Source organism: Phacochoerus africanus, chromosome 5 (genome assembly GCF_016906955.1).
Source record: "Phacochoerus africanus isolate WHEZ1 chromosome 5, ROS_Pafr_v1, whole genome shotgun sequence".
NCBI classification, from domain to species: domain Eukaryota; kingdom Metazoa; phylum Chordata; class Mammalia; order Artiodactyla; family Suidae; genus Phacochoerus; species Phacochoerus africanus.
The window spans coordinates 132,085,823-132,112,732 of NC_062548.1; the positions used below are offsets into that span (position 1 = coordinate 132,085,823).

At 56.6% G+C, this 26,910-nt stretch overlaps 1 long non-coding RNA gene across 2 annotated transcripts; it reads right to left on the bottom strand.

Moving 5' to 3' along the window:
- Positions 1 to 389: 389 nt before the first annotated feature.
- On the bottom strand, positions 390 to 3,458 carry LOC125128365 (uncharacterized). 2 transcript variants are annotated; one of them, XR_007135210.1, is made up of 4 exons: positions 3,397 to 3,458; positions 2,685 to 3,084; positions 1,969 to 2,160; positions 390 to 954 (listed from the first exon to the last, which is right to left on the bottom strand). It is a non-coding gene; the product is annotated as an uncharacterized LOC125128365 (long non-coding RNA). The 2 variants fall into 2 exon arrangements; XR_007135211.1 differs by having other exon boundaries at positions 2,685 to 2,846; positions 3,397 to 3,457.
- Between the last annotated feature and the right edge of the window lie 23,452 nt (positions 3,459 to 26,910).

Genomic DNA, 26,910 nt, shown 5'->3' on the forward strand with positions numbered 1-26,910 from the left:
ACAACTGAGGCCAGAGCCATTGTATCCCAGGGTCAAAACGGGGACCTTGCTGTTCCCCTGCCCCAAGCCTCTAAGCAGCTCCCCATGGTTGACTGAGAGAAGCAGGCCACCTGCACTGAAGACTTGCTCTCCGGGCCCCATCCCGGAGGCACAGGCCTCCTCCCAGCTGGCCTCCAGGATGTCTCACCCCCGAGCCTCTGCTCCATGGTATGTGGAAGTTCCCAGGCTAGGGGTTGAATTGAAGCTGCAGCTCAGCCTCCGCCAGATCTGAACCACATCTGCCACCAACACCACAGCTCACGGCAACACTGGATCCTTAACCCACTGAGCAAGGCCAGGGATACTAGTTGGGTTCGTTACTACCGAGCCACCACGGGAGCTCCAGATGATTCTTTTGCAGAAAGGAATTGAGGTTATTTAATTGGGGGAGGGTCAGGAGTGACTGAGCCCCGTCTGGACGTGGTTATCAAGGTTGGGAAAGATGTCGTCTGCTCGTCTCCTGTTTTTGCACAAAGCCACTCAGATTGAGTTCCAGGAAGGACTGTCTTGCATGACGACACATTTCGGCCAGGTCCCTGTTCGTGACAGACCCAGCGGAGCAAGCTAGATTCCGGGGCGAAGCGGCTAATTCCAACCGGGACGGGGGACTTCAGATGCCAGCCTCCTCTCTGAAGGGGACGCTGGGACAGTCTGGGGAGAGAAACCCGAGGTCTTCGGTTTGGGAACAAGCTGGCGGGAACCGCGGGGACGAAGGTGTGGCGGGCGGCCCAGGACAGGGAGGCGGGAATCTAAAGCTGACGCGACACAGACTCGACCCTCTGCTCTGCTTCTGCTTGCAGGTGGGTGGGTGGCCGCTGTGGCAGGGGGGACACCCATGGACAGACAGGAACTCTCGTGATCCTCAGCGCCTTGGAGCCTAGAGGGGCAGGGAGGGTCCCGTCGGGGCCAGATGTCCTTAAGAAGAGACAGAAAAAGAACCTCTGCGTGCCCACTATGGGACGGAAGTCGCCTCCCTCCCCTCCTTCCTTCCCTCCGATTCATTCATTCGACCTGAGCCTAGGTGCTGTGGCAGCTGCCAGCACAGAAGCAGAGCAGGAAAAGATGAGCGGCGAGGCGGATGAACAAGTGCCTTGTGGGGCCGAATGGTAAGTTCTAGGAGAGAGGCAAGCCTGGGGCAGGTGGCTTACACCAGCCCGGGAGCATGGGGTCTGGGAAACCAGACTTCCTGGGGAGAGGGGCCTTAAAGATGGGGCAGGGGGCTTACACCAGCCCGGGAGCATGGGGTCTGGGAAACCAGACTTCCTGGGGAGAGGGGCCTTAAAGATGGGGCAGGGGGCTTACACCAGCCCGGGAGCATGGGGTCTGGGAAACCAGACTTCCTGGGGAGAGGGGCCTTAAAGATGGGGCAGGGGGCTTACACCAGCCCGGGAGCATGGGGTCTGGGAAACCAGACTTCCTGGGGAGAGGGGCCTTAAAGATGGGGCAGGGGGCTTACACCAGCCTGGGAGCATGGGGTCTGGGAAACCAGACTTCCTGGGGAGAGGGGCCTTAAAGATGGGGCAGGGGGCTTACACCAGCCTGGGAGCATGGGGTCTGGGAAACCAGACTTCCTGGGGAGAGGGGCCTTAAAGATGATGGGGGTGGTGGGCGATTATAGCAGCCACGCCCCCGATGGTAGGTGCAGGTGCTGCTGGCTGCAGGGGACATGCCTTCGATGGTCTGCCCTCCCTGCTCCTTTTCCAGCCGTGGGCTGCAGGGGACATGCCTTCGATGGTCTGCCCTCCCTGCTCCTTTTCCAGCCGTGGGCTGCAGGGGACATGCCTTTGATGGTCTGCCCTCCCTGCTCCTTTTCCAGTCGTGCGCACTACCGCTCTCTCTTTGGGAGCTTGTGCACAGGGTGGGGACCTCAAGCGGAGAGAAGAGGGGAGGGGCCTCAGGGGAGGGGCAGGGAAGGGCCCCGCTGGGTACCTGACGACAGGTGTTCAGGAAGGACCTCAGGCCGGGCTGCATCCGGAGGACTCTGGAGGATGGAGCTGACCCTGCGGGCTGCGGTGCTCCTTGCAGGAAAAGGCGGGGGGGTCAGTGGCGATCTTGAAGCCAGTGGGTGACGAGGCATGGGTCACTCTTCAGAGCGGTGCGTGGAGGCTGCCTGGAGGGTTTCTGGAGGAAGTGAACAAGGAGGATCTGGCCAGGGAAGAGGACTGGAGCGAGCAGACCTGTCACGCACCCCATCAGCCCCAGCCCTGGTCCCGACGAGGACACCGAGGTTCAGGGTGGACCTCGGAATCACGGCTGGCATGTCGCAGGATTCCAGGGCAGTTTTCTTGACTCTGAGGGGAGCGGGCTCTCCAGCACGCTGTAGAACCTTCCTTCGGCTCGGTGATTTTGGCCGAAGCCTTTGGCCCCGGCCCTGCAGGCTGCCATTGGCTTTCTTTCAGGGTCACGGGAGGGAGAAACCCTTTCCTCTGAACGTTTGTTTCCCTTCCTGTTTCGCTTCAGTGGGCATTACAGGCTCTGAATGGGGAGCCTGAGCCCTTGGCTCCCATGGGCTGGTGGTTCGGAAAGCAAAGCAGCGCACGCGTGTGGCCGGCCACGCTGGCCGGGCTGCGGTCCCCAGAGGACACTCGGTCCACAGCAGACACCCCCTGCCACCCCCTGCCACCCCCTACCCACCCCACACATACTCAGGGCAGATCTCTGACAGGGAGGCTTTCTGCAAGCCCAGTCTCCTCGGGGCTGTGCTGTCTGGCCCGCAGGACTCAGTGGATTCTCTTTTACTGAAATACGCATTGCAAATATTTTGTGGCTTCTCGTACATTTTGTTTAAAATGAGTTGAAGTTGGAACCTACAAGAGATATTTGAAAAATCTTCCTTAAACACTGAAAAAAAAATAATAAGGTCCCTTGGCTCTGATTCAAGAGTAAGAAACTTTATCCCAAATGATAATTATCTTGAAAAGTTAAGAAGCAGTCGAGGAGTTCCCTTGTGGTGCTGAGGGTTAAGGATCTGGCATTATCGCTGCAGTGGCTCGGCTCACTGCTGTGGCGCCGGTTCGATTTGTGGTCCCGGGAGCTTCCACATGCCTGGGGTGTGGCAAAAAGAAGAAGAAGAAGGTGTCAGGAATGACAGAAGAGAAAGGGCCATGTGCAAACAGGAGACTGTTGGGAGGCCGTGAAGGAGGAGAGAGCCCCCCCCCCCCCCCCCGCCCCAGCTGGACCTGCTCCATCCCCCCAGGGGGGCCCCTTTGGACCTGCCTAGAGGCTGCTTATCCTGTTTCTGTCTGTGCCTTTAGGGAAAGTGCTGGGCGCCAACAAAGCTGGCCTGGCCTCCTCCCTTTTCCTTTGAAACCTGCAGGCCCATTAATGACCAGGTCCCCCCCCCTCCCCCGCACATACCTTCCTTGGATAAGCCCTGGCTGCTCTGAGCCAGCACCTCTCAGCTTCTGCAGAAGCCCTGCCCTCTTGTAATTGCAACTTCCTGCTCAGCCCTGCTGCTTCCGGCAGGATGCACACACATCCGCAGGCTCTCGGGCCAGCTCGACCCTTCGGCCTGTGCCTTCGGCCGGCTCGTTGGGCAGCAGAGGAAAAGGTATTGAGCACTGTTCCGGGTGAAGGAAACTTCCAGCTCCCGGACTGAGGTCTCTAGTTAAACGTGTTTTGATTTTCCAAAAGGAGGAGGGAATTTGTAGCTGGAAGGGTTTGCTGAAGACCGAGACAGGAATGAATGAGCTTTTGGCCCAAACCATTTTCATGTATTTTTTTCCTTCTCTCGTTTCCCCCAGAAACGAAGGGCATTGTGGATAAAAACAAGTGCGTAAATGCCTGGAGCTGTGGACACTTCAAAAGTTGCATTTTAGGAGTTCCCGTCGTGACGCAGCGGAAACGAATCTGACTAGGAACCATGAGGTTGCAGGTTCGATCCCTGGCCTCGCTCAGTGGGTGGAGGATCTGGCGTTGCCTGAGCTGTGGTGTAGGTCGCAGACACGGCTCGGATCTCGCGTTGCTGTGGCTCTGGCGTAGGCTGGTGGCTGCAGCTCCGATTCCACCCCTAGCCTGGGAACCTCCATATGCCGTGGGATCGGCCCTAGAAAAGGCAAAAAAAAAAGACAAAAAACAAACGAACGAACAAACCCCCCCAAAGTTGCATTTTAACAGTGCAAATGAGCCAGAAACTACAGCAAGGATCAATAATATTGATCTGTTTTTTATTTGAAAGTGTGGTATTTTGTTAGCCAGGGATATTTGTATTAATGTCGACTTCTCAAATATCGCATGAAAAGAGGATTTTCCCAGATCACTGAGTTTCTTGACACTTCCTTCAAGTTTTCCCTCAAGGCCTCACTGCTCCGAACACCTTCACCCTCGTGCTGGCCCTGGGCTGACCCACGACGTTGCTAGCTGTTCGTATCACCTTAGCACAGGTTCACTGAGGGGGGGTAAAGAAATAGACTCAGGCCTTCCCGGCTCCTCTGCCTGGACCGCCCTCCTCCCTTCTCTGTCTGGTGAAATCTCCCCACGCTTCCAGCGCCTGCTCAAATGTGCCCTTCCTTATTCAGCCTCTTTAGTTCTTCCCACCTTTGAAGAACCCCCTCCCCCAGCGTCCCACAGCACCTGTGCTCACCTGTGCCCACCTGTGGTCACCTGGGTTCCAGCCCCGATCTCCCTGTGTGTCAGTTTTCCCCGTACCTGCATCTGCTCCTCTCCAGACATCAAGGTCAGGTACCAGGCTCTTTTTCTCTACGCCTTCTTGGTTTTCTTAGTGTATGGTGGGTGGGCATCCACTGAGCGTTTCGAATGGAATTCCTGAATGGATGACGTTGACAGATAAAAGCCATCGGGTGACACTTTTCCAAGACGTGCATCTTTGGTGTGATCTCTGCGTTTAGTTGTTCCTTCAAACTCAGGTGGGAGAAATGAGAAAGTTAAATGCTCTGGAGAGGCTGTGGGAAACTTGGGCCAAAATAACCTGCTAATATTTTTAGTTTGACTGCTCTGGGATATTTAAGGGAGATGCATGGGTTTGATAATGAGACTACAAGTGCACAGACTGTTTGGCTATTAAGAGCTGGACTTGTGGGGAAGTGGTGAGCCATGATTGAGGAAGGTCATAAAACAGGGAAAGCAAAAAACAAAAACAAAAACGGTGGTAAATTAGAATCCAAGAAATGATTTGGGCCTGAATAAAGATGCTTTAGTTGCCTAGGACTGCACAAAACGGGACCCCGCCGCGGTGGCCTGAGACGCCAGCCATCGTCCCGGGTGTGGTTCTGCAGGCCTGGCACTGGGCTCAGGGATGGCCTTCCCCGGAGCTCTTGCTCTCCTGGGTCCTGCATCTCCCGGGCATCTCCCTGGGTTTCTTTCTGGGCTGGAAAATCAAGGAGCAGAGACTTCTCCTCTGTCAACAGCTTCCTGTCACTGAGACGAACCCCTGAGGCCTGGGACAGGGCCCCTCCTGGCCCCCTCCCTGCCCCCCCCCCCAGCTGCACCCCCCACTCTTGCCACGGGAGGAGGGTGACTGTGCCTCGGGGGCCCAGGTAGAAGGCCCAGGGCAGAAGTGGGTGAGACTGATGCTGATGGGCAGGGCCTGGGGAGGGGCCCCTGGACGCCCTAGCCCCAAACCCAAGCTCCTTCGCACGGCCCACAAAAAGCTGCTCCTGGGACCAGGGTGTGCAGAGGGAGGGTCCCTCCTGGGGGTGCGCCCAGTCCAGCCTCGGCTTTGCCCCCGAGCCTGCAGCCCCCCGGGGAGGGCTTCTCTTCCAAGGAGAATGAAGAACACGAGTCTGCCAAGGACGCACGGCCAGGTCCTGTGACCAGAGGACAGTTCACTCTTGACCTGAAAGCTCTTGAAAGATGTTGGCAAGCGAGTGGGGCGCTGGCAGGAAGCTGGGGGGCATGCTGGCCTTGAACCCTGCCACCCTGCAAGGAAAGCTCGGCTTCCCTGTCTGCTCGGGCCACTCTGCGTGCTCCGGGTGGTGGCCAAGAATCCATTTCATATGCGGTCGAGAACATTTTATCCAAACCATCACTCGAATTTGGACACAGGGAAACAAAACCAAACAAGCCGGAGGGCTCAGAGCCCAAACAGGCTGCCAGATACGCAGGCCCCGCTTGTCCCCCTCCGGGGACCCCTCTCCGGGACGGCCTGTGACCCTGTGCCATGAATGTGACAAAGATCCTTCCTGGCTATGTGCAGAGGCGGGTGAGGCGATTGCAAATAGAATATGGAAAGATTCATTTTTCCTTCCATAAAGGGCTCTTAAATGTCAGATCAAATGAGATGACATCGTTGTTCGGGGCAGAACACATGCAGGCTGCAGATGGTGCCGTCTTTCTAGAAATTCCCCCAGCCTCACTCGGCTTCCCCTTAGGTTTTACTGACCTGGGCCCTTTGAAATGAAGTGCAGCACACTTAGGAGGTGAGCAAATGTCATTTGCTCGAGGCTGAGCACACATCTTGGCTCACCTCTCCTCCCTCTCAGTTCCTGCCCCCGCCCCCACCCCGTTTTTGGCTTTCTTTCTGGACTCTTTATGAGGTTCTCTGCCAGCAAGTGCTCAGGCCGTGGTTGAGCCTCTCCTTTGGTCCACCTTTAACACCTGACAACCATCAAACAGAAACTCCAGATGCTCAGGCAACATCTGTGCAGAGGGCTCTTCCGGGCGCTGCACTTTGGAGCGTGGAGGCTGCCGGAGCATCTGAGTGGCTGGCGGCCCCGCCCGAGAAGGGAGGCCTGGCCCCGCGATCCACAATCCCAGCTCCAAAGCCGGGAGCCCTCTGCACAGATGTTGCAATGTTATGAGATAATTTGGGGGCTTCGGTGGGGTGAAAGGGTGGATTTGTCTGAGGGGCACACCTAGGGGGCCCCTTTTCAGGAGCTGCCAGGGCACCTCATTATCATGTCAATCCTGGGAGGAGGCCCTGGTTTAACACAGCGGCGGGCTGAATGCATGTGGAGCGGACGGACCCGTGAATGAATAGTGAATGGAGAACTGGCTGGAATCTGCCTCCGGCTTTGTTGGGGGCTGACCGCGGCCAGGGACCCCGGAGCCCACAGCCCAGATGGTGAGAGGAGGCACCGATCCGAGGGCTTCCCTCCTTCCCTTTTCATCCCAGCTCTTGCGAGGCTTTTCTCCCAAATCCGCGTGCATGCTTCAGCTGCTCCCCCTTCCCGAATCCGCTCCCGCGCCCTCGCTTCTCTAAAGCAAACTTAGCTTTGCAGGGTGCAGAGATGAAACCCCACAGAATCTGCAGCAATAAACATTCATTTTTTCCCCCAAAAATGAAGTTTAAGATACTCCATTTTGTGAGATTTAGACGTCATGGCTCATGCAATTAAGAAATGAAAAGAGGCAAAGAAACTTTGCAAGGCCAAGTTCAGAAGTACTGGTGGGTTCTCGGGAGCGAAGGGAACGTGCAGATTCTCAAGCCTGGAGCAAGCCCCTCCGGACGAATGCTGTAAATCAAAGGCCTGGCATTATCTAGCTTCCTTTCTGGCTTTAAAAGTTAGAACAGATGTCACAAGAGAGGACAAAATGGATTTTACCCACCACGAGGGGCTTTTCTTGCCCTCCGTAATAGGAAGCGCCTTGAAATGCTAATGTACGCAGTCAGCGTTGCCCGGGTTTGCATAGAGATGGTGGGAAACCACTCTGATCCCAACAAAACCTTTTGTTATTAATCAAGAAAATCTGGTCTTCTGAAGCAGCAAAGAGCTGGAAATTAGCGAGGCCACTGGCCATGGGGCCAGGGAGCAAGAATGCGGGAGAAGGCTCCAGCGACCCAGGAAGACGTGGTCTCTGGGGGCCAGGCTGTATTTCCAGCCCCCGCCCCCCACCGCCCCCCGGCCCCCGGGCTGGCCTTCTCTGCTCTCCCCGAGCCTCCAGCCTTGATGGGGCTGGAGTTCTGGCTCTCGGATCTTGTACTTTTAAGTCGTGTGTTTTCCTTTTCCAGCAATTTCAAGAAGCAGGCTGGAAGAGCTTCCGTCAAAAGCACGCTAATGAAGTGGTGCTAAGAAAAGAAAGCTAAACACCACGAAATCAAAGTGAAGCAGTTTGCTCGGCTAATGGGCTTGATTATGAGATTTTACAGGCCCTTTTATAAACTGGAATTTTATTTTGTGCTGGGGAACAGGAAATTTCTGTTTGGTTTTAAACATGCATGATCACACCACCAAATACGCCTAATTTAAGACTGTGAGGGTAGCGTAAGATTTTCTATGGAACAGAGGAGGAGTGGAAACAGCTCCACCAATGGCAGTTAATAAGCACAAACTTTAAGCCTCCCATTTTACGGAGATGGAAACGGAGGCTGTAGCAGCCCTGGGGACCAGTCTCCGCTCCCCCCGTCCTGAATCTGATATCCGCCAGCACTGGGCCCTTTGGTATAAGGTGTGTTCACCTTGCCACACCTCCTCAACCAGAGCAGGTAACTCTCTGTTGCAGGTGGCTGCCTCTGCCATGGAGGGTTTTTTTTTTTTTTTTTTGTCTTTTTGCCTTTTCTAGGGCTGCTCCCGCGGCACATGGAGGTTCCCAGGCTAGGGGTCGAATCGGAGCCGTAGCCGCCGGCCTACGCCAGAGCCACAGCAACGCCAGATCCCAGCCGCCTCTTTGACCCACCCCACCCCACAGCTCACGGCAACGCTGGATCCTTAACCCACTGAGCAAGGCCAGGGATTGAACCCGAAACTTCATGGTTCCTAGTTGGATTCGCTAACCCCTGCGCCGCAACGGGAGGGTATTTAATACCACGGAGGGTGTTTAATAGCTTCGCTGGTCTCCAGCCCCTGAATGACAAGAACACTCTTCTCCCACTGGGGCCACCAAAAATGTCTCTGACATCCCTGAGATGGCTCCTGGTTGAGAACCCGTGAACTAGATCAATCACCTGCCTTAGGGTGAAGGAACCACCCTGGCAACATTGCCATTCTAACTGCTCAGTGTCCCGCGGCGGGTGGAGCCCAGAGCCAGAGGCGAACCCCTCCTTGTGCAGCCATGTTCCCAGCAGCTTGCTAAAGGATGGACCAGCCAATTCCAGAGAGCAGAGGGGTGCGGATTTGCAGCCTCCTCCCCCAGGGGATAACGGCTTTGTGCTTTCCCTGTCTCTCAGCAAGTCAGCTGGAAATCAGGAGAAGGAAGCAAGAAGCCCAGACAATCCCCGGCCTTAAATCCACCTGCTATCGGGTGCTTTCTTCTTCTTCTTCTTCTTCTTTTTGGCAGCTCCTGTGGCATGGGGCGGTTTCCAGGCCAGGGACTGAACCCACGTCACAGCAGCAACATGAGCCACAGCAGTGACAATGCTGGGTCCTTAACCCACTGAGCCACCAGGGAACTCTGGCTGCTTTATACTAAAGTCTGCGTATACTTGGCCTCATGGGCAGATGGTAGCCTCATGGAGGAGAAACGCGGCTGCCCTCGGGTGCTCAGTTTACGCCTGCGACCTATACCACAGCTCACAGCAACACCGGATCCTTAACCCACTGAAGGGGGCCAGGGATCGAACCCGCATCCTCATGGATACTAGTTGGGCTCGTTAACCACTGAGCCATGACGGGAATGCCAAGATGTTTAAGTAAGACCTTGCTCCTCTTTAAGTGATGCTCCACCATCTTTGTAGGAATACCTCGCTTTTTGAAAGTACACGTTATTAAAAAGTTATCTGTGTATCGGGTGCTAAGTGTTCACCTATGAAGTATGTACTGAGCACACGCTGTACGCATGTTTCTACTAAAAGCGAACCTAAAAAAAATCTGTTGTAAAGAATTTAATTTGCGCCATCATTGTGTCATCATCTTCCTCCCCATCCTGGGTTTGCCTCAACTGTGGTACCTGCAGCTCTAGAGAACACACTGGGAGTACCCACGGCCCCTTGGAGGTACCATAGCAGCACTGTAACCAATTCATCCCGGGTCTGCTCACAAGAGCCTGATAAGAGAATGGAGCTGATACAGTTGGGGGCGAGTTCAAGGGCATTCCCAGAGAGTGGGCGACCTGCCCTGCACCTGCTGGGCACTCTGCTGTAGCCTCATCTGCTAAGGGAGCCGCTGGGGAGGAGTGGGGGTTCTGGGAATGTGTGAGGCAGGGAAAGGAAGGACCCCGAAAGTCAAGGCCAGCTGAGGGGTGAGGGCTTTGGGGCAACTGGCTTCAAAGTAGCTTCTTTTTAAATTTAATTTTATTTATTTTTATTTTTTTGTCTTTTTGCCACTTTCTTGGGCCGCTCCCACAGCATACGGAGGTTCCCAGGCTAGGGGTCCAATCAGAGCTGGAGCCGCCGGGCTACGCCAGAGCCACAGCAACGCGGGATCCGAGCCGAGTCTGCGACCTACACCACAGCTCAGGCTACGCCGGATCCTTAACTCATTGAGCAAGGCCAGAGATCGAACCCGCAGCCTCATGGTTCCTAGTCGGATTCGTTAACCACTGAGCCATGACGGGAACACCAAAAGTAGCTTCTTTTAAACTGTCTGTGCTGTCATCCTACCTCAGGAAACTGCACGAGTCTAGAAGGGGGGCAGTCATTTGGGTTCCCAAATCATTTCTGTTTTAAAATGCATACGCCGTCACAGGGAACCTTAGGAGATGGTCCAGGGCCCCCATGTGGTCACCTGTAGAGGAGGAACTGTCCATGGAGGCGAGTGATGAGCTCGCTTCTCTATCCTACGATCCTATGGTCAGCTCTGTGGGCCAGCTCTGCCTTTCTCCCTGGGAGGGCATGCACCAGGGACCTGTCTGATGGCCTGCGGGGATCAAGCAGGGCTTGGAGGTGGGCCCCGGGAGCAGGGACCAGCTTGCGGGGAGGGTGGAGGCCTGGGGATGGAGGCCGGGCAGGCTTGTGTAGCCTCATGCCCTCAGGCCAGGATGCTATAGAGTGGGCTGTGCAGTAGAGTTCAGGACTGGTACCCAGGGAGAAAGAGCACAGAGATCGGGGGAGCCTGAACTGAGGGCACACATGCGCCCCTCTGCACCCCACCATGCTTACCTGGTCTGGAGGGTGGGGGACTCCCTGCCTGGCTCCCCTTCTGGGACCCAACACCATTTGTGTGAGCAGGTCGGGATTCTGTGGGCTGGCTGGGGCCACAAAAGCATGCTTCTGGGGGCAAAAGCATCTGAGCTCTTTAACTTCCCAGGGATTTTTCTGGAGCACAGCTGGTGGGTTGGGGTCAGAGGGGAAACAGGCTCCAGCCTCGTGGAGGACCCTTCTCAGCCCCATCTCTACCGGGTGCCCACTGCCCCGCTGCTCCTCAGGACGTCCGAATTCACCCCGTTTCCCCCTCCCCCGCCCCCACCCCCTGTGAGAGTAACTACTGGTGCCGCTCAAGCAACTTAGCTTATTCTCAGACATTCAGTAAAGAGCTCTCGGTGATTGGAAAGGAGCAGAACGGCCTCCTGGACTGAAATGTCACCTACGGCGGGTGAGCAGGGAGAAGAAAAAAAAAAAAAAGGCTCCTTTCTAAACACCTTAAAAACAGACAACAAAGGAAGCGCTGACACGGCCAGCCTGCTGGTCCCCAGGGCCGGCTCCAGCGGGCAGCGAGGAGAGGGGAGGGGAGGGGAGGGTTTTGTGCGGAGTTCAAAGCCCCAGTGAAAGCTCACCAGGACCATTGTATTTGGGCAAAAGACAGCTCGAGCCCTTATCAGAAAGGAGGGTTAGATTACCCGCCTCTGGGTTCTGCAGAGTTTTAAAAGGCAACCCTTGGAGCCCCTGGAGGCTTCTGGGACATCCCCTAGGGGACAGGAGCCTGGGGACAGGAGCCTGGCGTGCTGGCTCTGTGGGCTGAACCCACAGCACAGGGGCTGATGGGTGGATGGGCAGGGGTGCAGTGGTTTGGGGCAGTTACCCTGCGGGGGCTTGAGTCCTGGAGAGTCAGTGTTGCCTGGAGCCTTCATGGTTTGGTGGGGTCAGAGAAGATTCCACTTGGGAAAAGCCAAATCGGTAGAGAAACCAGGAGCTGGAGATGCCTTTTCCTTCCTTCTTTTTTTTTTTTTTTTTTTTCTGGTCTTTTTAGGGCCACCTCTGAGGCATATGAGAGTTCCCAGACCGAATGATTCCCAGGTCGAATCATAGCTGCAGCTGCCAGCCTACATCACAGCCAGAGCAATGCCAGATCCTTAACCCACTGAGCGAGGCCGGGGATCAAACACGCGTCCTCATGGATACTAGTCAGGCTCATAACCTGCTGAGCCACAACAGAAACTCCCTGAGGATGCCTTTTCTGATGGGGCTTGAGACAGTGACCTTGACTCAGCAACACTGGACTTTTGGTCAGCGGTTCTCCTTTAGCACCGACCCCTGAGTGGCTTGGAGCAGGCGGTCCCTTCCCAGAATGGGCCTCAGTCTCTAAAAAACGTCCCATTGCCATGAGGAATGCGGGCTGACAGGGACCCACACCCCACAGGGAGCCCCGAGGCGGAGGCCTTTCTGTGTGTGGGTGGGTGGGGGGGCATGTGGCCTCCTAGTCCCTGAGGAGGCTGGCCCCTTCCTGGGGGCACTCATTTCACCTTGCCATCCCTGTCAGGCGCCACTCTAGAACCTTTCTCTGCATCCGCTCCGGAGTCACTTTTGTCCTTTCACTTTCCCGGCTACAGAAGAAGAAAAACAACGTTTTTTTTTTTTTTTTCTTTTCATAAAAGAACAAACCAACTCCCTCAGCAACAAAATGAAACAAACCCCGCCATGCCCACTGGGGGAAAATTACGCACTGCTATGAAAGTGGACTAGGAAGAAGCATGAAAAATGATAACATGAATGCTGTTGAATGAATGATAATGCAAGAGAAATGGTGAATAATTATGCTGCAGGGTTTCTGGGAAAAGACATCCGTCCCTTCAGCATGATTTCCCGTCTCGTGCAGCAGAACCAGGAGTAAGAGAGGCTGGCCCGGCAAGGGGCGCAGAGCTGGAGGGGCGCGTTTCAGGAATACGAGGGAGGAAGATGCAAGCAAGGAAAAAAGGGATTTTCAACAGCCTCTTCGTGCTTTAAAACAGAGATTCCGGCCAGAGGAGCCCTGGGGTCAGGGCGACAGTGTGAGGCCAACTTCTGGGCAGGGAAAGACCCTGGGGGTGGGGGGGAGTGGGCGCACCGTGAAGGCGGTGGAGCAGCCTGCCGCCTGAACAAAGAATTCTCAGCCCGCCAGGAGTCTTCCAATTCTCAGAGCATCCTGGGGCACGTTCAGAACAAAATTCGTTTTAATCCACTGGAGTTAAAAATATGTTTGCTGCCAGGGGCCTGCCCGGAAAACCTAGGCCCTAGGCTGGGGGTCACTGCTGGGATCCTTCCAACACCCGGCCCCTTCCTCCTGAGAAAGGAGGGGCTGGTGGGGAACCAGCTCTGTGCTGCTGCTGTCCCCCTCGGCGGCGGCGCCCCTTGAGCGGCTGATGGGGCCTCTGAGGTTTCCGATAAGGCTCAGCAGATAGCTTCTTGTTGAATCTAGCGAGGCCTTCAGGCAGGGAAGAGAATACCTCTGGCCTTGATCTCTGGAGGGATGAGCCCTCGGAGCCTCTCCTGCCCCCGGAGAAGCCTTTGCACAATAGCTATAGCGGCTCATGGGCACCGACCTGCCAGGTACGTGCTCCCTCACCAGAGCGTTCCATGCCATTTCACAGCCACCCCAGGAGGCTCAGAGTGCTGGATGGACTTGCCCACGCTGGACAGCTGGCTGAGAGGGAGCTAGACCCCCGGGCCGCCAGCCAGACCCCCCGTCCCTCCCTCGGAAGGGAGCTGCAGCTGCCCCGGGCTGTAGGGCAGGAGTGAGGGGACAGAGGTTTGCTGAGGAGCTCTGCGCTGCCTCTGAACTGATGGTTCTTTGTTGTTTCGGGAACCACTGATCTTTCAAAACCCGCTCGTTCGTATAAAGTCATCAAGTTTCCCAGGGATTCCTTCCTTAAGAAGGAAAAGTCGCACAGATCCCTGGTTTGGATCCTCGCGTGGTCGCGCTCACTCTGACATGTTTTCAGAAGAAGAAAGACGGAAGGAGAAGCAGCAGCAGGTGGGCCCGAGAACGTCTCGTGGGTCTTGACAGAAGCGTGTTCAGACATTCGTACCTGGCCAGTTTCCACAGGGAAGGTTCCCAGGCCAGGGATAGACTCTGAGCCGCTGCTGCAACCTAGGGCACCGCTGTGGCAACGCTGGATCCTTAACCCACTGTGCCAGGCAGGGGATGAAACCTGCACCTCAGCAGCAACCTGAGCTGCTACAGTAATGAGGCACGGTCCTTAACCTGCTGTGCCACAGAGGGAGCTCCCCCACCTGCTTTCTTTCATCTCATCTTCACAACCTCCCTGAGGGAGTGGGTGTTATCTTCAGGATAAGAAATGATAGGCTTGGGAAGATACCTGACTAGTACTGGGAAGGGGGAGTCATGTCTCCCAAAACATGTTCAAATCCTAACCCGGTACCTGTGATTGTGGCTTTATTTGGACATAGGGTTTTTGTGGGTTTTTTTATATGTTGTTTTTTTGCTTTTTGGGGCTGCACCTGCAGCACATGGAGGTTCCCAGGTTAGGGGTCGAACTAGAGCTACAGCTGCCAACCCACACCACAGCCATAGCAGCACCAGATCTGAGCTGTGTCTGCGACCTACACCACAGCTCACGGCAATGGCAGATCCTTAACCCACTGAGTGAAGCCGGGGATCAAACCCGCATCCTCAGGGACCCTAGTCTGGTTCATTTCTGCTGAACTACAACGGAACCCCTGGACATAGAGCTTTTACAGGTGGAATCAAAGTCAGAGGAAGGAGTTCCCGTCGTGGCTCAGTGATTAATGAATCTGACTAGCAGCCATGAGGCTGCGTGTTCCATCCCTGGCCTTGCTCAGTGGGTTAAGGATCTGGCGTTGCCGTGAGCTGTGGTGTAGGTCACAGATGTGCCTCGGATCCTGCATTGCTGTGGCTCTGGCGTAGGCCAGCAGCTGTAGCTCCAATTGGACCGCTCACCTGGGAACCTCCACATGCCATGGGTGTGGCCCTAAAAAGGCCCCCCCCCCAAAAAAAAAATCCAGATGAGGTCCTGAGGGTGGGCCTAACCCAGGACTGGGTCTTAGAAGAGGGGACAATTGGATACATCTACAGAGAGGACTCGGGGAACCACCAGGTGATGATGGAGGCGGGGCTGGAGTCACCCACGTCCAGGCCAAGGACCAAGCAAAGACGGCTGGCAGTACCAGATGCTAAGCAGGGCGAGGACGGGCCCCACCCTAAAGCCTGCAGAGGGAGCGTGGCCCTGCTGACTCCTTGACTGTGGACTTCCAGCCTCCAGAGCTGAGAGCATAACTTGCTATCATTTTAAGCCACCTGGTTTGTAGTAATTTGTCCCGGCAGCCACAGGGCGTGTGCACACCAAGCGTTCGTCTTGCTTTCAAGGTCGCGCACTTGAACCTAATTCTGAAATTTGTTTCATGGGAGCGAGCTGGCTGCACCTGCACCTAGTCACAAGCAGCTTCCCTCTCCAGCTCTGGAGAAGGAGGTGAAGGATGGGATTCGGGGGGGCAGGGAGTCTCACTAGTGGGGAGACAAGAAGAGGAGGCATAGCAGATTGAGGCCAGACAGCAAACACGGGGGCTCGGGTCTGGAGAGGAGAAAATGGACCCAGATTCTGGGAAACCAGAGGAAGTGGAATGGGTGCCGTCGTCGTGGGGAGCTTTGGAAACCTGAGAGTTGGCAAGAGGGGAAGAGCATGCCAAGCGCAGTCAAACCATGTGTGGCTCGGCGAGGGGTGGAGGGAGCTGAAAGCAATGGCTTTTCCTGTGACACCAGGAGTTCCCAGAAGGAGGAGGCGAATGAAGAGTTTTCCTGAGGACGTGGGGGTGTTGAGAGGGGAGAAGGAGGTGGGAAAGGAATATGAAGATGACCCGGGGCTGTGCCTGGAGACCAATGGTCCAGGGAGAGGTGGGGGGGTCCGGGGGAGGGAGGGCAGAAGAGCAAATAGGACAGAGAAGGGACAGAGGTGGCTGGGAGGCAGAGAGCAGCCGGAGGAGGCCGAGGGATGGGAGGCTGGCAGGTGAGATGCTGCCATGGAAAGCCCAGGTGATTCCTGAGGATAAATCTTGCCGGAAAGGCAGTAAATCTGGGGTTGGTGAGTGACAGACCAAGGCACACAGGTCCCCCGGCCACGTGGGCGGCCAGACTCTTGAGCAAGCCCAGGGTTGGCATCTCATGAATGTGCGTGGGCAGCTGACTGCATTGGAGAAAGAGTTAATAATTAAACTGTTTGTGCCAGTACAATGGGCTGGGCAGCCCAGGGTCCTGGGGGCTGACCCCGTTCCTCACCGGCCCTGCTGGCATGTGGCCCACACGGGAAGACCACAGGAAGCTCAGACTGCGGCCTGAGCGACAGGGCGTTTGAGATTCGGAAACGGCCAGTACAGGAAATTAGTGAGGCTGATTAGGAAAATCAATTTGGCTTAACTTGAATTTGGTGGGAGGAGCAGACAGGGCAGGACCAGGGCACCAGCGTCTGATGAGGTGTCGGGGGTTGGGGAGGAGTAGTGGAGGACGGGGGGCGGGGGTGGAGAGGGCTACTAGCCCCTATTTTCCAGGGGAAACTGAGGATCTGCGAGATTAAGGAGGTGGCAGGAGGCTCTGCTGCTGGAAAGAGCGGCTGAGCCAGGAACGAGGGGGCAGGCCGCTTGCTTTGCAGATCCCCAGGCTCCTGGAGCTGCAAGGGGGGGCTCTCAGGCCTTAAGAGGAAACGGGGGCCAGATCTTGCTCTGGCCTTTCCCCCATCTTCTGTGGTTATTGGGGGGACACTGGCGCAGGACTACCTACCATTACCTGCCCGGTGACCCTGGACGACCTCTGGCTTTGGGAAATGGGTTGACTGCTCCCTCCTCTGACAGGCGGGGTTGACCAGATGACATTTTAGGATGCTGTCCAGTCCGAGGATTGCAGGGTTCATGATTTCTGGAGATTTGAAGGGATAAGGAATGCCTTTGTGGTCAAACGAGCTGTGCTCTGGGGCAGAGAGCCACTCCCTTGGGGCATTGGACAAGGGTGTCCTCCTGCACCTGCCCCGCTGGCTTCCTCTGCTCTGGGCCGCCAGGCACCACCAGCCTGCCCCACTCCTTCCCCATGATTCCTGCCCAGGGCAGAGCGGTGGTCCAGGCCTCTGGCTTCCCTGGCTGAGTAGTCCTGCCTTTCTCCCCTGATGCCTTGCCTCCGATCCTCTGGGGTCTGCGAAGAAAGCCTGCCCCCCCCCCATCGCTTAGCCAAGGGAGCATGCATCCTGGAGGCCCTCCTGGGCTCTGTGGGGCTCTGCACGTCACACTGCAAGCCTCACCCCTGCTTCAGAGCCCCCCATGGGGGATCCCAGGATGGTCTCGCTGCCTGAGGGGTCCCCTTGGCCAGAAATGCTCAGAGCCTCCAGCTCTTCTCCCTTCTGGGAGCCATGGCCACTCCCCAGACGCAGCCCTTCCGGCTCCACCCAAAGCAGGAGAAATGCCGCCTCCTGGAGGGGAGGGGACCTGCTACAGTAGGCACACCCCCTGTCTTCCTGCCTGCTCAACAGGGGACCCCGGGTCCCTGGGGCGGTCCTTCCCCAGCAAATGGGTCCCCCGCCCTGGGGCACCCAGTAGGCTTTGCTCTCTGATAACAAAGTGACCTGTGGTGAGGCAGCCTCAGGGCATCTAGTACTTCCCAGATGCTGGTCCAGAGCCGTTGGGTTGGTGTCGGCTTATTCAGAGTGTGTCCTGGCGAAGCATCCTGCTTTGCCTGTGGGGGGAAGAATAATGGCCCCCCAAAGACATGCACATCCTCAGCCCCAGGGCCCGTGGGTGGCAAAGGAACTTTGCAGATGTGATCAGGTCCAGGGCACTGAGTCGGAAGAGCATCCTGGAATATCCGCATGGGCCAACATCCAGGGCCTTTCATGTGGAAGCAACACCTTGTGGGAAAGACTCAGGTGCCAGCATTGGCTTTGAAGGTGGAGGGGCCATGGGCCCAGGAACAGTTTTCTACAAGTTGGAAAAGTCAAGGAAGCCAATTGTCCCCGAGAAGCTCTGGATAGGACACAGCCCTGCCGACACCTTGACTTGAGCCCAGTGAAACCCATTTTGGGCTTCTGGACACCAGAAGTATAATGATAAACTCGGATTGTTTTAAGCCACCCAGTTTGGGGCAGTTTGCCAGGTAATTTCTATTTGCGGCAATAGAAAGCTGATAAACCAAGCGACATTTTTCTTGTGATCTGTCTCAGGGGACAGTGCTCTGTGCACACATGTCCAGGGTGGAAACTGGGCCACAGGGAGGGAGGTATCTGTGAGCGGGCAGGTCCCAGCCTGGCAGTGCCCTGTCAATGCCGAGCTCAGGGAAACAAGCTCTCTTGCACCGGGCTATCCCCAGGCTCAGGGCATTTCCTTAGAGGCTCTGGGGCGCAGACGCAGAAGGGGACTCTTCTCCATTCAGCAAGGGGCCTGCAGCAATGGGAGGAGAGCTTCGGGGATGGAGGAGGGAGGCTCCGCCCTGGTGCCATGAGCTTTCCGTTCAGCCAGGGACAGGCGTGTGCAGAGAAGATCCCCAAACAGGGCAGCACTCTGGCCATGGTCACAGGGACTTGGGAGGGTGACGAGCTCCACTGAGAGCAGTGGGCCAGGTCCCAGAGAGTGTGACGGTGGTCTGAGGGCAGGGCCGAGATGGGGGACAGGCTGGTGGTAAAAGCCCAGAAGCAGGGGCTCGGGAGGCAGGATGGAGGCGTGACTCAGATCCCTCTTCCTCCGGGGCACCGGGCGTCTTTCCAGCCCCCCAGGTCAGGGCCCCTTCCGGGTGGGCTCTTGGTAGTGCTGGTCTGTGTTCTCCCCTTTCGCCCACCGACTCAGCAGATCCGGAAGCTGCCTGTTCACTAGGCAGGGTCCCCAGACGTGCGCTCGCGGTGTGAGCAATGAATGACCTTGGTTCCCGAAGCTTCGGAGATCCTGGGTTACTTCTTTATTCCCACACAGCCTGCCTATCTCGGGGGATTAACCGGGTTTAGAAGGCGCCCCGTGGTTTCGCGCAGGGCGGGCCGTGTGCAGTTGGGAGACACGAGTGCAGTGAGCTGATGGAGGCAGGGAGGCCCGGCAGGCAGGCGCAGGGAGCCCGTGGGGTCTGGGGGATGGTCCAGGCAGAACAGTGGCTGTGGGGGGACAAAGAGCCCCTGGTGAGAAAGCCTTTGACTCTTGTTTCTAAGCTAAAGGATCTAATTTTAAAAACTCCTCTCAAGTCTGCTCGGCTCCAACCGTTTGAGGGTTTCTAGCTGTTTTCTTGGAGACCTAATTCCGCTGCCTGTGCAGCGGGGCCCGGGCGCCTGCAGGTGCTCAAACAATGACGAAGTCGTTCTGGAGCAAGACGACCATATTCAGAAGAGAAACTTTTAAAAGTAAATGTTTTTGGAAAATAAACATTTGAGGCATTTTAGCTGAGAAATCAACGAAACCCATTGTGGGAGTCCATTTATTGGCACGTATAATTATAATATTCTATAATTTTTTTCTGGCAGAACCCATGGCATGTGGAAGTTCCCAGGCCAAGGACTGAACCTGTGCCACGGCAGTGACTTGAGCCACAGCAGTGACAATGCCAGATCCTTAACTGCGAAGCCACTAGGGAGCTCCATGTATTCTATGATTTTATGAGTAAAAACCTGGCTCCCTGAACCCTGAAATGTGAGGCTACCCCTCTCCCTGCAAGACTATTGATCCACAGTAAGGATACTCCAGGGTCCTTTTAAAATAAAGGCTAGGGAGTTCCCGTCGTGGCGCAAGGGTTAACGAATCCGACTAGGAACCATGAGGATGCGGGTTCGATCCCTGGCCTTGTTCAGTGGGTTAAGGATCCGGCGTTGCCGGGAGCTGTGGTGTAGGTTGCAGACGCGGCTCGGATCCCGCATTGCTGTGGCTCTGGCGTAGGCTGGAGGCTATAGCTCCGATTAGACCCCTAGCCTGGGAACCTCCATATGCTGTGGGAGCGGCCCAAGAAACAGCAGTAAGACAAAAAAAATAAGAATAAATAAAAATAAAATACAGGCTAAGTCACAGTGTGATGTGCAGAGAGGCTTACTGTGTTTTACTCAGCGAGTGAGCGAATCCACTGCCTTTTATTTCCCTATGATGGTTGTTAAGAGGAAAGAAAGAAACCCAGAATGTGGTGAAACACGGCCTTCTTCTTTCCCGTCGACTTTTCTGTGCATTACTTCGAGCCCTGGACAGTCATCTCTGAGCACCGTGCCTTTCTGTTGGAGGCAGAGCTAGGTGGGCGAGGCTGCCCGGGCTCGGCCGGGACACCTGCATTACTTCACTTGAGCCTCACAAGGATTTGATTTGCTGGCTTCCATCATGGTCCCCGTTCAGAGATGAGGTGCAGAAGACTTGGGCATTAGGCGGAGAGTCGCTCAGTAAGTGTTGGGGGTGTGTGTGTGGGGGGGGGGGCACGAAACTCAGGCCTGGGAGGTCCCAGCCGTGTTGTCACTTCTCTGTAGGGTGGCCGGGAGGCCATGGGACGGGCGTGTTTCACCCTAGGCCAGAGCAGGCTCTCCTTCTAGAAACACTTACCGCATGGGGCCTGCCCAGGGGCTGGAAGGTGCCCACGTCTGATGGATCTGCTGTCCCGGCACCTGCCAATTTTTTTGCCAGAGAGAGCCGGGGACAGGCGACGCGGAGCCCGTGGGCAGTGAGCTGGGAGGCGGAGGAAGGAACGGGAAGTTTGAAGCTGACACATTTTTCATTTTAAAATTTGCTACACTGACTTGTCAAGGGGAAATTAGAACTGTGCTGATTTCTGGATGTTCACACGCCTAAAAAAAAAATAGAGGCGAGAGACACGCTTCTTAACCTCCTCAGGTGTGTTGGCTAACTCGGTGCCTCTTAAAGGCACAGAGCACCTTTCTGAGACAGTGGGGTGCTGACCTGGCCTTTATCTAACACTCTTTTTAAAAATTGAGTAGAAAAGCTTGTGGTCTCAGATGGAAGAAAAAACACCCGCCCTAAGACTTTTAAAAGCAGGGCAGGCCCGCGGGATCCCCAGTGTCACCTCTGGGGATAATTGTTGTGTGGAAAGTGAACTCATTTGGTCCCAGCAGCCAGCTCACCGTCCGCAGGACGAGCGCCAGCCGCCCACCCTCGTCTGCTGGGCTGCCCGAGGCCAGCGTGGGCCTGAGTCAGCCTGGCCCCGCTCTGCTCTTTGACACGCACGCTCTTGTAAGTGCCTCTTCTAAGTGCCCTTGTCCCCGAATTCCCGCCAGGGAGGGGACCCTGCCTATCCACGGCTGGGGCCTCGGGCTGAGGCTTGTATAGCTCAGTGCTGGGGGCGCTGCCCCCGATGGCGAGAAGTCCCCCCTGTGACCCCAGGCCGCCTTCTCCAGGGAGACAAGGACCCAGACGGAACCTCTCCGAGCCCCACCTCCATGCCCAGAGCCCCACTCTGAGCATCCCCGTGGTCCTGAGTCTCTCGTCCTGGTGGTGCACTTGGGTAGACCGTCGGTGGTCTCCGTGCCTGATGGCCAAGCACCAGCCCCCGCCCTCCCCTCATTCTGCTGCTGCCCGGCCCAGCATCCACACACCTGGTGTATGGGGGGGGAGGCTGTGAGAAAGCCAGCTCTGCAGGCAGGATGGAGCGAGCGCACTCAGTGGGGTCGCTGGTCGCAGGGGGAACATGGGAAAATGGTGGGGCTGTGGCCACATGTTGCTGGACAAGGTGTTATCAGTGAAGGGCCACTGTGACCAGGGCTGAGCCACAGCCCTGTGACTCCTGGGCCTCTGGCCTGGCTGGTGGGGTGACCTCAGATGTCCTGACAGGGAGGCCTGTGCTTCTCCATCCTCCCGATGCGCGGAGGCAAGGTCCCCACCTACTCAGCAGGACCCCGGGGCCACCAAGCACAGGCCTCCGTCGCCCCCAGCTGCTGCCCGCCACCCCCCAAGCTGGTCCTCGGATTCTCTCTCAGTGGTTTCATTTCCACCATCGATACTTGTTAGCTGTGTGACTGTGGGCAAGTGTCTTAACCTCTCTGAGTCTCAGTTCTTTCATCCATCAAATGAATGAACACAATGGAAGATAATAGGAGAAAAAGAATGTGTGTATATATATATGCCTGAGGGACTTTGCTGTACAGCAGAAACTGGTACCACATCGTAAATCAACTATCATAAAAAAAAGAAAAAATAAGACTCTGGTGAAGGTGCTGGCATTGGACACAGGGCCTGGCCCTGTAGATGCTTAATAGGAAGTCCCGTCCCACTGTGCTCCTGCCGTCTGGAAAATTGTCACTGTCCTCTTTCCGCGTCCATCCTTGTCCTGTCTCGGGCAGCCCTTTGCTCCCTGCGAGCCATCCCTCGGCTGCATTTCTGTCCCCCCGCCCCCAATCTGGTCCCCTGTGTCTGACGTCCCTGGTTGGTCCTGACCCCTTGGTCAGCGCCAGGCCAGGAGGCAGGAGCAGCAGTGATTTCCCCAAGGGAGCCCCTCCTCCCAGGCTGACTGGCAGGAGAGCCCCCCACCCTGCCAGGGCCCAGACCAGGTGGAGCCCCGTGCTTCCTGCGGCCTTTCTTTTTTTTGGAAAAAAAAGAAGTTTTACGCGGCTGTTCAGTGGTAGGCTGGGGAGGGCAGGCCTGGAATGGGGGGCCCTGGGGCCAGAAAGATGGGGGACCTGGTCGGCCCTGTCCGGGCGGAAAGATGGTCCCTGAGCAGGTTGTCAGTGTGTGTGTGTGTGTGTGTGTGTGTGTGTGTGTGTGTCTCGGCTGCACGTGCAGGACCCCACCTTTGCTGAGAGCGCCCCCTTGTCCCGGCCGCGCTCACAGGGGGTGGGGGCCATTCCACGAGGCCCCTTGTCTTCAGTCCTGGGGACCCGTCCTCGACCCGGGGCTTGGAGCCGGGCTCTCAGCCTTGGAGAGGGTTTTATGGGGCTGCTGATGGGGAGAGACGGGGCCTTCTCTGTTTGTCCACCCCACCCGGGTCACCGCAGGCTTGACCTGGTTCCGATAGCGCTTTATCACACCCTCCCTCCTCAGAAAGATCCCTGCCGTTCAGGGATTTCCTATTTATCTTGTCGTTTTACGGCCACTTGGTGAAATGGCCACGACAGTGGCCTGTGTGTTTAGCTGTAGAGTGAGTTAAGTGATATATTAATGGACATCTCGTTCTCTCTTTGTTTCTCTCTGCCTCTGTCTTTCTCTATCTCGCTCTCTGTCTCACACACACACACACACACACACACACACACACACACACACCCTCAGGGCACAGCTGGGCCTGCATCCCTGCTGCAGGCTGTGAGCCCCAGGCAGGGAAGGGCTTAGGCTCGCCCTGGGCCTCCTGGAGCCCCGCATCCGTGCTCCCAGGCCGAGCCCTTGCTGCCCAGGGTGCCCGGTGGAGGCACGGGGTGCCTGGGGTGGGCGAGCGTTGGCCCCTCGCCGTGTTCCCTTTTTTTACTTCATTCAGACCAGCTTCACTTCTCTGTTTTGTCTGCTGCAGCTCTTGGGGCGTTTTCGTTTGAAGAAATAATCCTCTCGCTGAAAAGTGCTTTCCAGCCCCTCCCGCAGCCCCGGGACACTCGGGAGGGGGGATTATTATGCGCCTACAGCCAACGGCCTGGGAGGTGCGGGGGTCGCGCTTGGTGTGAGTCTGGCGTGAGGCTGGAAAGTGAGGGGGCTGCGTTTGTGGCCATGGGGATTCTAGAAACAGTGCTTTAGGGGTGAGAGGACAACTCTCTTTAGATTCCTTTTTGGAGCTGGAAAGGACAGTTTTCTGTCCTAAAGGAAGCTCCCCTATGACCCCCTCACCTCTCCTGCATCCGTCCTTCCACACTTAACCCCCCCGCCGCCCAGGTCTCCCCCCATCCAGGCAGCGCCCCCCTTCTCCGGCCACTTCCAGTCCCACCCAGGGGTCCTGGTGACTGGAAGAGCTGGCAGCCTGTGGTCAGCTGCACGACCTGGATACCTCCATCGGAGGAGATGTGGGGGCTCGGCCTGGACCCTGCAGGAGGACCCGCTGCTGGATCCAAAGAGGCAGAGGTGAGACCCTGTGGCGGGCTGGACGGGAGAGTCCAGCCCGGCAGGCGCGTCAGGGTGTGCGCGCAGGGAGGGGACCGCAGAGATGGGCGTCCTGGCATGCACCTGCTCTGAGGGGTCTTCCTGCAGTAGCGGGGCTCCCGCAGGAGCAGGGGATACAGGGAATTCTGGGCGTGTTGGGGAGCCAGGGTCTCAGCTACCGGACCTGAATGGCCTTGGGCCATTGGGGGCAAGGCCTCTGTTTCCCACAGAGGCCCAGGATCCCAACGAGAGCTGACGGGGTGCGCAGGTGGCTGGTGGAGCCGGGCAGGCTCTGACCTCTGAGATGCGTTCTCGCCATTCGCTCCTTCCTGAAGCGACGTTCCCCAGATTCTCCCTTGACGGCTCCAGCCTTGGCTAATCTCATCACTTGGGAGGTCCACGTAGACCCATCTACTTCGTGCACCAGCTGTCCCTACCCCCCACCTACCTCCCGATGTCCCTTCTCCACTCCCCCCCCCATACGTGTGACCTTTAACCTACTCTATAACTTATTTATGTATGAAGTTGATGCTGGCTCTCTACCTCTCTCTTCTAGAATGGAGATCCTTCCTCTGTATCCAGCCAGTGAATAAGGAGATTTCTGGCCATAGGCGTGGCTGCGGGGGTTGGGGCCATTTCTGCCCGCCACCTCCCACAGGGAGGCAATAACTAACGTGGGATTGTTAGAGGGGGAATAGAGCTGTCCCGAGGGCCAGAGAGCCTGCTCTATTCTGTTTGCCTAGAACAAGGAAACCGCGGCCAGCCAGGTACCAACAGAAGAGGAAAAGGCGCCACGGCCAAGGGTAAGGGAAGTGGGTCTGTCAGTAGGGCCAGGGGGTTGGCACCACTCTCACCCCCGTTTTAGAGATGAGGACGTGGATGATCTGAGCAGTCACATTAGTCACCCGGGGACTCGGGGTTCCGAATTGGGACGGCTGCTCCAGACCCCGGAACTCTGGAAGTATCTGATCCCCCAGATCGATGTCCCCTCCCCATGCAGAATTCCTGAGCAGCTGCATCCCCGGGGGAAGTGACATGCTTCCTGGGGGTGCCTGGTGGCCCCCATCCCTATTTCATGATGTCTGTGAGAGAGACAGGGAAGGGGAGGAAGGGACAAGAAGAGCTGAGCCCCGGAGCCGGCAGAGGCTGGCGCGGACGACACCCTTGCTCGGCCCCCCGGGCAGGTGCAGGCAGTGGCCTCGGCCCAGCAGACGTGCAGAGTGGCAGCTTTGCCTTCAGATAGAATGCTTAGTCCAGGGCCAGTTCTCACTGTTTTTTCCGGCTTCTGGTCCTGCAGATGAGGCTGCTTGCTGTGTTCTCGGAGGCTGACTCAAGGGCCAGGCGGCCTGCAGAACTCTGTCCCTGCTGGCCAGGACCAGGGTAGGGGGCAGAGATGCACCGGCCAGCACAGCCCTGGGTCCGCAGGTCACGCCTGGCTCCTCATGGGCAGTCAGTTTGTGGCATCGCATGTGTGGCTGTGGGTTTGAGGCCCGGGTGCTGCCAGGGCTGGCCAGGTTCTCTGACGTTCAGCCATGTGCCCCTCTGACCTCTGCTCCTCAGATCCGGGGGAGGCAGCGGGTGCTCCCTAGGAACGTGTAGCACATTTTTACTGTATCCATTGGCTTTTGCTCAGAGGAGCTTAGATTGCCAATTTGATCTCATCTCACTGGGGCTTGGGGACTGACCATGTCCGGGGGGGCTGCGCCCTGTCACCTGGACCAGCTGCTCCCTTTTCCTGATCCCATGAGCATCAGCAGGTGTGGGGTGGGGGTGCTTGGTTAGGGGGAGGGGTGCTCTCACCAGGACCACCCAGAAAGGCAGAAACCAGGGCACCCGGTGTGCCATTTTCTCAGATACGATGCATCAGCATTGAAAGTCCATGACGGTGGAGTTCCCACTGTGGCTCAGCAGGTTAAGAATCCAACCAGCCTCCATGAGGATGCAGGTTCAATCCCTGGCCTTGCTCAGTGGGTTAAGGATCCGGTGTGGCTGTGTAGGGTCGCAGATGCGGCTCGGATCTGGCATTGCTGTGGCTGTGGTGTGGGACGGAAGCTATAGCTCCAATTCAACCCCTAGCCTGGGAACTTTCCTATACAGCCGATGCAGCTATAAAAAGACAAAAAAAAAAACAAAAAAAAACAAGTCAATGGCAAGAAGCTGGTAGAGACAGAGAGGTGGCTCATCCACGTGACTGGGGCCATGGGAAGCTGGAAGGTCAAGAGCCCGGCCAGAGACTGGTCCTGGGGGGAAGCAGGACAAGAGGGCGCTGAGACCAGCCGGGCTGGCGCGGGGCCAGGGCTGATGCTGGAAGTGGAGAGAGTTCCTCCCTGCTGGTGGCCTCTGTTTCCTCTGGAGGCCAAGGGAAATGCTGACAGGGTGGGAGGAGGCAGCTCTGAGCTTTGAGGAGGGGGAGCGTGTGCGGGCGGGGGTCGAGGGAGGCTGGTGGCAGGGCTGGGGCTCAGTGCAGGGACCCCCAGCAGTGGCAGGGCAAGCGCATCTTTGGGGCTGGGGTTCTCCTGGTGGGGGCCGAGCAGCAGGTAGAGGCTGGGACAGGGTGGGGTTCTGGACCCTCTGACCTTGAGTGACCTTGGGCAGAATGCTGTCTCCTGGGGCCTCGGCTTTATCTCTGTAATGAGGAGGCCAGACCAGAAAAGCAATAAGGCCCCCTAGGGACCCAGGGTTTAGATGTAAAGCCACATGTTGAAGGGGGAGGATTTTTTTCACTCTTTATTAGCGTGGAGAGGAGGAAGTGAGGAGTTAATACTGAGGCTGGCCTGAAATGTGAAACTAAGAAGCGAGGATTTTATTACGACTTTGGGATTTTGCGCTGGGTTCCTTTGCACAGAATTTAGGTTTGTAGGTTAATTATACAAACCTTACCAGACCGGATAAAAAAAAAAAGAAACCTCCTGATTTTTCATGGTTGATTG